Source organism: Poeciliopsis prolifica, unplaced genomic scaffold (assembly GCF_027474105.1).
Source record: "Poeciliopsis prolifica strain line A6 unplaced genomic scaffold, Auburn_PproV2 SCAFFOLD004, whole genome shotgun sequence".
Lineage (NCBI taxonomy): Eukaryota > Metazoa > Chordata > Actinopteri > Cyprinodontiformes > Poeciliidae > Poeciliopsis > Poeciliopsis prolifica.
In genome coordinates this window covers 15,084,276-15,093,416 of record NW_026562379.1, presented here as the reverse complement: position 1 = coordinate 15,093,416, position 9,141 = coordinate 15,084,276, and positions in this window count along the sequence as shown.

The following is a 9,141-nucleotide window of genomic DNA, read 5'->3' as shown; positions in this document are numbered from 1 at the left end:
AGCCAGCAGTGGCCAGTTTCCAATAGGAAATTTTCTCCAACGTGGTTCGAGTCGTTAATTATGGCTGTTGTTTAGGCATGTTCTTAACTTCTTGGGGAAGTTCTTTGGGAACTGCTTTGCTTTTCCAGAAGCTAAATTCACACAATTAGGGCATTATAAATGTCTATCCAGTGTATCGATCTGCCTTCTGACCTAAGGTTTTTGAGGAGGATCGTATTGTATGGAGACAGTTTAACCAACCAAATCATTTTATTTATCTTGGTGTCTCCTACGAGATGCCCTAATGTCTCCACCTTAAGTTATTAAGCAGCAAGCTGTGCTTGTGAGTGCTTACAGTCAAAACCAAATAGTCTTTGGCTGGCACCAGGAGCACTGAAAAACTAAAGTTAAATGCAAGATTTATATCAAAATTTATTGATGCCATCTGGGTTGCTGTGCCGAAGAACCGAGTAGAAAACAGTGTTTACAGATTCAGCAGGAAATGTGAGCTGTGAGTCCAACTCAAACCAGCAGATTGACTCATAAAACCTGTGACAGGTAATAAACCAAAGTGCATAAAGATTCTAGACAGTTTGTGTTAATTGAAAGCAAATGGATCAAACTAGTTTCGATATTCTGGGTTCCTCCCCTCGCCCTGTTTCTCTTTTCCACTTTTGGACTGACATGAGTTTTAAGAATCAGAATCAGACCACAAAGCCATTATTTTAGCCTTTTGAAATCATAAACGTTTCATAGATCATACATAGACTTTGATCAGTTTGAATCTTTTGAACAAAAACTCTTCCTTTGAGTTGTAGCTGCAAAATAAAATCAGTGCTGCCATCTTAAGTTGCAAAACATGTTTATTGTATGTAACTTCATGAAACAATTGTCAAGTAAAAGTGAAAGTAACAGTTATTACTTTCTCTAAATTAAATTTGCAGTGCTATTGGTGTAAATAATCATATTTCTCATAAATGCACAGAAAAAAATAGGAAAATTTGTATTCGAGATTTCTAATGAAATATTAATCCAACAGATTTATTTTTAATCAGTTGTGCAAGTGACTGCTTCATGAATCTTCAATGAATGTAACTGGCTCACATTACATAAAACCTGGACATCTTGCAGCTGAACCCTAATTGTGAAGCGATACATTTCAAAGTGTGGATCCTGCTGTCCACGCCGTGGTTGTCTCTTGGTGATGGAGAGCATGTGTCGGTGGGCACGCGTGCTGTTGAGTGCTCCAGATCACCCGCTGCAGGCGTGACCTTCCCTCTCTTGCTGCTTAACCTAATCAATTACAGTTCAGAACAGAAGCCAGGAGAGTAGGGAGACAAAATGCCCATGACCTTGTCAGAGTCCTGAGGAGACTGTGAATAATTCCCGTTGAGTCCCATAAAGAAGGTTTCCATGGCAAGGAGGGAAGACTAGAGGTAGCTTGTTAGGCAGATAAAGGGAAGGTGTAAAATAAATAAGTTGGGCACAAAGATAAGACCCCGAGTTGGTTATTAATGTGAAGAAGAAGAGAAAAAGCAATCCAGTCAGTGTGAGTTTTCAACCATCAAACTGTGACAGGAAGTTAAATGAACTTCTGGGTGACTTGCAAACGACATAAAAATGGTTTGTACTCCAGATCACCCTCCTCCTACTACTGAAATGCATTACTTTCAGAGAAAAAAAGAAGATATATGCACATTTATTTTCATCTATTTAAGTTTGGGGGGATGTTCTTCACAAAATTTTGATTTGACACCCTTGAAAACCTATTAACTCTTCAGGTAGATTTTATTTAGGGTTATATCCATTTTTTCACTTTGTAAAAGCATTGATGAGCTTATAGAGTCTTCAAAGTCACCCCGGATTTGCATGCCGCAAATTCACAGCTTCTGCCTGCAGACAAATACATCAATTAATTATTCAGCACTGACTTTAGTCATTTCAAGTGGTGGCATTTGAAAGTATTGTGTTTAAATGTGGAGACTTAAATTTTTTATTGTTTAAGTACATAAGTAGGAACACTTTAACTCTTCCTTATTACTTGTTATACATTGCATTTCCAAAGTTTGCTCTTTGAATTTGTTTATGTATCATAAGACAAAACTGTTGGTATGTTATTGGGATTTCATGTGATACAGAAATGCAATAATTATAAGTAAAAGGATAAATTAATAAATTCTTGTTCAGATTAAGTCTGCTGAGTCAAGAGTTTGAAGAACTACCTTTTGCCCACTAACAGTTTGTTGAGTACAGTGAACCCCTGTGGGTTCATGGACTCATCTATTGGTTAATTTTTTCACTGAAAATTAATTCAAATTTCTACCTGGCAATATGCAAATTCTCAGATTTTTTTTGGATAGCGTATCTGAAATATTTAAAAGAAAAGCAGTGTGGGAAGCTGAAAAATCTATGTGGAATGCTACTTGACGTGCTTATTGACACTTTTTAGCTACAATAGCTTATCATATTGAAACTCCATGATAGCCATCGGAAGTGAGGAACAGGAGAATTGAATGGATGTTTTGCCAAGTTGTTTTTGCCAATATAGACACGACCTCTATCCATACATTCTCTATTATGCAATATTTGATTGCATAATACTCATTGTACATGATTGTTAATCTTTTTACCTTGTAAAAAGAGTTGGTTGCAAATCCACAAAAACACTGAGGGCTGCCAGTCCTTACGAATGGTGACTGTCATCCATCATTGTCTTCTTTCTTCATCACCAGGTAAACGATAAATGCACCCTCGTCAGTTTGTGTAGCTGATAGCGTAGCACCCAGTGACCATTTTCGCATTGAATTTAACAAAATAAAACAGAAAGTATAAGTTTGTCCTGTAACCAATGTGTTGCTGGACTAATTTCAGTCATTGTGTCAATTGGCAAGACACTTTGCCTGTCTTGTCTGCTGGTGGTCAGGGGGCCATGTGACACTGGTACATGGTAGCCTCAGTGTTCATTGCAGGCCAACTGTGGCTGCAGTGTAAGCTTACCACCCTGTGTGAATGGCTGAATGGAGTAATTTAGTCATGTAAAAGCGCTTTAGAGTCCTCTGAATGAGATAAAGCGCGATAAAAGCACTTACTATTCATTTTCTTTTCCACAGATTGTATGTACCCTCAGTCATACCTCACAGAGGACTTACTCTAAATGTGAATGATAATCATCCCTTGAATTAAAGGAATAATAATCCATATAGTACTACTGTAACCAAGTGGACAGGCTGGAACACTTGTCTCTAACAATGTTCTTCAGGTTGCTGTGTAATTATCTTCCTGTCGACACTGACCAGCTTGCTGCCAAGCATCATGCTGAAGTCCCCCACATGGAGGGTGAATTCAGGGCGGTGTTTGGTTTTTAGTTTTCTCCCTTCAGATTGTTGGAGAAGGCTTTGAAGGATATGAATACATTTGTCAGGCACTTGCCATTCACAGTCTTGTTCCAGAGCTCAGAAACTGCCAGGATTCATTTTGTCAGGGTCTGTGGATTCCCACTGAGAGATACTTAATTATTCCTGAGGCAAGTTTGAGTAAACCTGACTTTATTTATTTATGCTTGTCCTTATATTGTGTTTAATTGTTAAGGGACGACATTAGCCTTTGAGCCTTTACCAGTCAACTTGCAACTTTGCTTCTGTTGGTATAATTCTCAAGGTAGTTGTTTAAATCTGTTCATTCTTCCCAGTCGCTTCTATGGATGATTTAAAAACAAATCCAACATTTTATGTTTAATAATAAAAACTTTGTGTTTGTACATCTCATTAAAAGGAGACTCTATGGAAACTTTTGGTAGTTTTACTCAAATGGGTCATTACAGCTTTGTTTAAAGGGAGCCTTCACAGTATACATTTAGGTCTTGCAAAATAAAGCAACTGGAATTCGCACCCCAACCTGAGATCTACTGATGCCAAACTATGATCGATATCAATGTTAATTGTGAGTCTGTTTTGCTTTGAGTCTTAAATAAAGCTTTACTTGTTCAAGCCAGTGTTTTCTGTGTGTGCAGAAACACTTCCTGCAATGCTTATTTCACACTCGACCAGCTCCCAACACAGTTACAGCTGGAAGCTCTCCAGTGCTGCCACAGTGTGGGACAGGATTAACATTCAGGACTTGGGAAAGTCATTCCAGAGGACACAATAGTTGTTTGTGTCTGGATTTATCTAAGGATTTCAACCAGCAACCTTTAAAATCCTCATGCTTCACTGACATCACTTTGGTTGTACATATTAGTTGGAGATGACTGCAGAGTACTCCACAAGATTTTATTGACACTTTAAAAAGCCGGGTAAGAATTTTTTATGAGTTTATGTTTTACAAAGCTGTAACTCATTGGAAATTGTTCGGCTGAAGGGCCGGGTGGTAATGCAACTCGAAGCTATTTCAGCAGCTGGTCTCTGCATGAATTCTTGTCTTTAGAGCAGCTTATTACCTTTCACGGCCGTATTACAGCCTGGGGAGGGCAAAATGTTGAGTTTGCACTACTGTAAAACACGTTTCAAGATTTTCATATACCTCACAGTCTAGGGGGTATTTTAAATCTCAACAGCATCTTCTGAAAAGACAAATGCAATAACAAATCAGGCGGAGTGACGATGAATACAAAATATGTTTTCAAACATGCACAAGCAGACTGTCAAAAAGAATTATGTTCTGTCACTGTTCAGCTTCTGTTTTACACGTTTTTGCTTTGTTTGCTGGTTTGCAGTTCAGTGAAGCAAAAATTAATCTGATCCCAAGCTAAACTTGAACTTAGGGGACTGAAATGATCAAATATTTATGCTTTTCTCAGAACCCCGACCAGAGGAGATGCCCAGTGCGGAATCCAACAAATATTCAGGAAATGATTGAAGCCTGTCATTTTCCAAATGAATGGTAGAAAATATTCTTTGCTGTCAGAAATAGCATTACTTTATAGATCTGGTAAACATACAATTTGGTGTACGAAGTAGCTCCATATGTTTCCTTTGACAAATGCTGGTTTTGCATTCCTTTTACACTATTCTTTTGACAAGATAATGTCTCATTTTCTGTCAGAAGCAAATCCATTGGTTAAATGGATATCGTTTTCATTTTAAGTTGGACAGGGGTATGAATAATTATGGCCTTTAGTGCAGCATGAAAATGAGAGATTCTGTGTCACAAATGGCAGAGATAAATTGCTTTGACTAAACCAACGACTAAGAAAAGCAGATAATGCATTTGAAGGTTCATATTTGAGGAAAGCATCAATGCTTTTTCTCCTACATGTTGAGTAATCTGCAGCTTTTTACAACATAATTGGTGAAAGTAAATAGTCTAAACCTCTCTGTTTTGCCATTGAGAATTTTAGTAAAGTCCAAGTAACACCAAAAGAATGAATGCAAGGAAAGAGACGATAAATCTCTGCATTAACTAATAAAACTGAAAAAAAAATGACACTTTTTAATAACAAAGTCACACTCTGTAACAAAGGCAAACAAAGCACATATGGGGAAATCATTGCACTGTCTGCAGTTGCTTCACCTGGAGTTTGCAGAATAGTCTGTACTCTGATTCCAGCAGCAGCTGATATTAGCTTGTTTGTTTCTAAACCATCAATCATAGTCACCTCCTAATGACTTATTCATTAACTTCGCCAAAACACACATCTCGATGATGAGACTGGAAGGAGCATGTTTCAGGACACGCAGATGCTGGGTTTGCAATCAGCATTCTGTGGTATTAAAGCCACTATTAATCTGTTTTAGTCGAGCTGGAACACGTCCCAGATGCACGATCCTGGGAGCAAAAAGAATCAGAAATATGCTGCCTGTGTGCATGCATCTATCTGCAGGGTGTGGTGTGCAGCACGGGTGGGATAGGGAGAGATTTAAATGCTGTCTCTTAAACGAGAAATCCATGACATCAGCAAAATGGTCCTAACAATAAGGTAGACATTTAGTGTAATAGCTGAGTAAAACACTGTCCATTGGTTGGCCTCCTTAAATTAAATGAGCGTCTTAGATTGCTGACCAACAAAACGAAAGGAAGGAGGCTTTTACTGAGTAAAATAAAAGCATCACAGATTCTTGCAAGGTACTTATTCACTTAAATATTTTATATTTTGACAGGCTACAATCACAAAATGTTGATATTTTATGCAGTAGACTAGCAGTATGTTGTGCATTTACTCCAGAATGCCAGAATACTTTATTATAAAAATTAATTCCTCATTCTTACTGAATGGAGAAAAGTTACAATGAGTGAAAGAGTGGCAGAGTCGTGAATATTATAATACAGTAGATCCCGGGCATTTGCAGGGTGCATATTGTTATCAGGTTTCCCGTAATATATAGACTCTTTGGATACTTGGGACCCGCTCTAATAACTCTTATGGCCACCTATTTTAATAATTCACACACCAACACATGGCGCTTTTCCATTAATCTATTAATGTGCCATTAGTGGATTTCTCCCTTAGCACTTTTGCTAGTTGTGAAAACATTTAGTGCACTTAATTTCCCCTAAATTATTTTTCCAGATAAATTCAGAAATACTAATTGACTTTGCTGTTTTGGAAACCGTAAGAATTCTTCATTAAGTGATACATTTTTATATTAATGCTGTTTTTGAAGTGGGTGAAGACTGTCTACACTGCAGCTCTGTTTCCTCTTCTCAAATTTGCTCTCTTCTTTCCCCAAATAATTTTATTTCAAACAAGAACCATACAGAAACAAAATAAAGCACAGCAAGAGAAAAAAAACTAAATACAACATCTAATGGCATAATAGTTGTTGTCTTTCAAGGGAAGGTATAATTTGAATTTAAGTTAGCACTTGATCATCACCACTTGACCATTAGTACAGTGTGCTTTAGCGTCAACAGAACTAATGTTTATAATTAGTGCTGGTCAGTGCAACTGACTTTTTTCCGTTGACACCAAATTTACCGTAATATGGATGAATATGCATAGATAAAACCATTTTAGCACGACTCCAGAAGTTAATATTTACAGTTATTCTCACTGTTGCCATCTCCTCAGCAAGTAAAGTAGCATTAGCAGAAAGTAGTATGCAGTCCTGACAGTTGCTGCAACTCGCTGGATGGTGTCATCACTTAATTTCCATATTAAGTCATGAGCAATCTGGAAAGTTGAAGAAAGAAATATCAACAGGAAAATAAAAAGCGTTTCATGATTGGCCGCTTTACAAATACAAGGTAAAAGCTTACAAAAAGCTCAGCACTTCAGCTTCCCGGGATGCATTTTCTTTCTAATATCTTAGATATTCTCCATGATGAAAACCACAAATAGGTCCTTCTCCACTGTATTGCAAGGATCAAGGGTCTGTATATAATGTTTTGACATTCAGAAATTCCTGTGCATGTAGTCATTGCAAGCAGGGCTTTTTAAAGTTCTTTTTTTCTTGAGAAATCATGGTTTTTAATCATATCAGTAAGCCTGATTGTGCTTCAACCCTTATGCACCTTACTGTATGTTGCATGTATATCCAAAACAGAGAAGATATTTGTGCAGGATGTATCGATGTTGCTGGATGCACTGGGAACTTCAAAAGAAAATAATAAACCCAAACACTTTAATGTGAGATGTGTCACTCAGTTTGAGAAAAGGTGAAGGCCTTCATGCTTTTTCGTGTGCCAACCCAAAGAACAACTCTACCTGCACAAAGAAAGGGCTGAAGAGAAAAGGGTGACCCGTTTAAAACATGCCAGCAATGGGGTCTGACCTTAAATCCATTGAAAACCTCTCTAAAGCTGAAATGTGCAGTTGCATAAGCACTCCTACAGAAAGACTAGTGGAATAGTGACAGAACCAAGCTGAAAAAAGGTACTAAAAGCTTCCCGATTGTTTATAAAAACAGTTTGAGTTTGTCAGTGTTCACAAAAAAGTGGATAGTCTAATTTTTCTAATGAATAACAACAACTGTGTTTACATTTACAGTTTTTCTTAGTTCGTCAATAGACATTTTATTCAAACATTTTAGAGGTTTAAGACACTGACTCTTTATTTCTTGACTGTGACTGGAATCCAGGGGTGTCAGTGTCTTTTCCCGACGCTGTGCCAGAAACATTTTCATACTGGGCTTTTACAGACTTAATCCACTGTTGCATCCACTAAAAATCACTCCAGATGAAAGTGAAAGTTGCACTCCTCAAATATTGCGTGATTGGCACCACGGGAAGCCTTTTATGTTTGTCCAGATTTGGTGAGTGAATTCTAATGTGATCAAGGACAGATTTGATTGAAAATGTAAGTCCAGGGTAGAAAGTGCATTTCTTGGGCTTACCACAGGGAAGGGGAAACTGTGTGTCGGGCTGCCAGGCGCAGCTGCCGCCCTCTGAAGCGATACCCCGGGTGGCTGCTGTCTGCTGTGGGTGACTACAAAACGTCTCCTGAGGTGGCCCTATCAGTCAGCCTGTCAAAGTGTTGTAGCCCTGCTAAATACCATCGTGTCCTTGGATGGATTTGCTTTGCTCCTGTCGTTCGTCATGTGTTTAAAGAGAACTTCTGGAAAGAAATTGGTGCATTCTTGTTTATTGTGAAGAAGGCTTTACTAATGACTTAGTATGATTTAAATATCTACGCATCTATTTTCATGTTGGAGTGAAAACGTTGGGCTGGGGGCGTGGCCAGAAGCAGCTGATTGAGATGTTAAGTGAAATAAGGCAGAACTGTTGAGACCAAAATCTTGTGATGTAAAAATTATTTGGTGCAAAAAATGTAAAGAACCAAGTTGATTGTTGCAACTTGAAGAAACAGGTATTCATAGTCTTACAAGCCATTGCATTTACCGCCAGGAAAAGAGTTGTTAGTTAGGGATGATCAGGGAATAAAGTGAAGATTGTTTTTAGATTTTTCATTTTAAAATAAATCTGTTTTGTGTTAATCTTCATTTGACAAAGGAAGACCTTCACAAACACTTTGCCTGGCGAAACATTACCTGTCCGGGTCACAAATTCTTGGTCATATGCTTGCTCTTATACCTGTCATTTGGGATAACTGAAGTGAACACTGCCTCTCTCATTTAATCGTCTCTTGGCTGTGCTGTGAAACATGGATGATCCAACAAGGAATCAATCATTACATAGTTATTGAGGTAATGGGTGAGCAAATATGTTTCCTGGTGGCTGTCCTTATTATATGAGGGCTAGTGGGCCCCCAGGAGACCGCACAGCCAG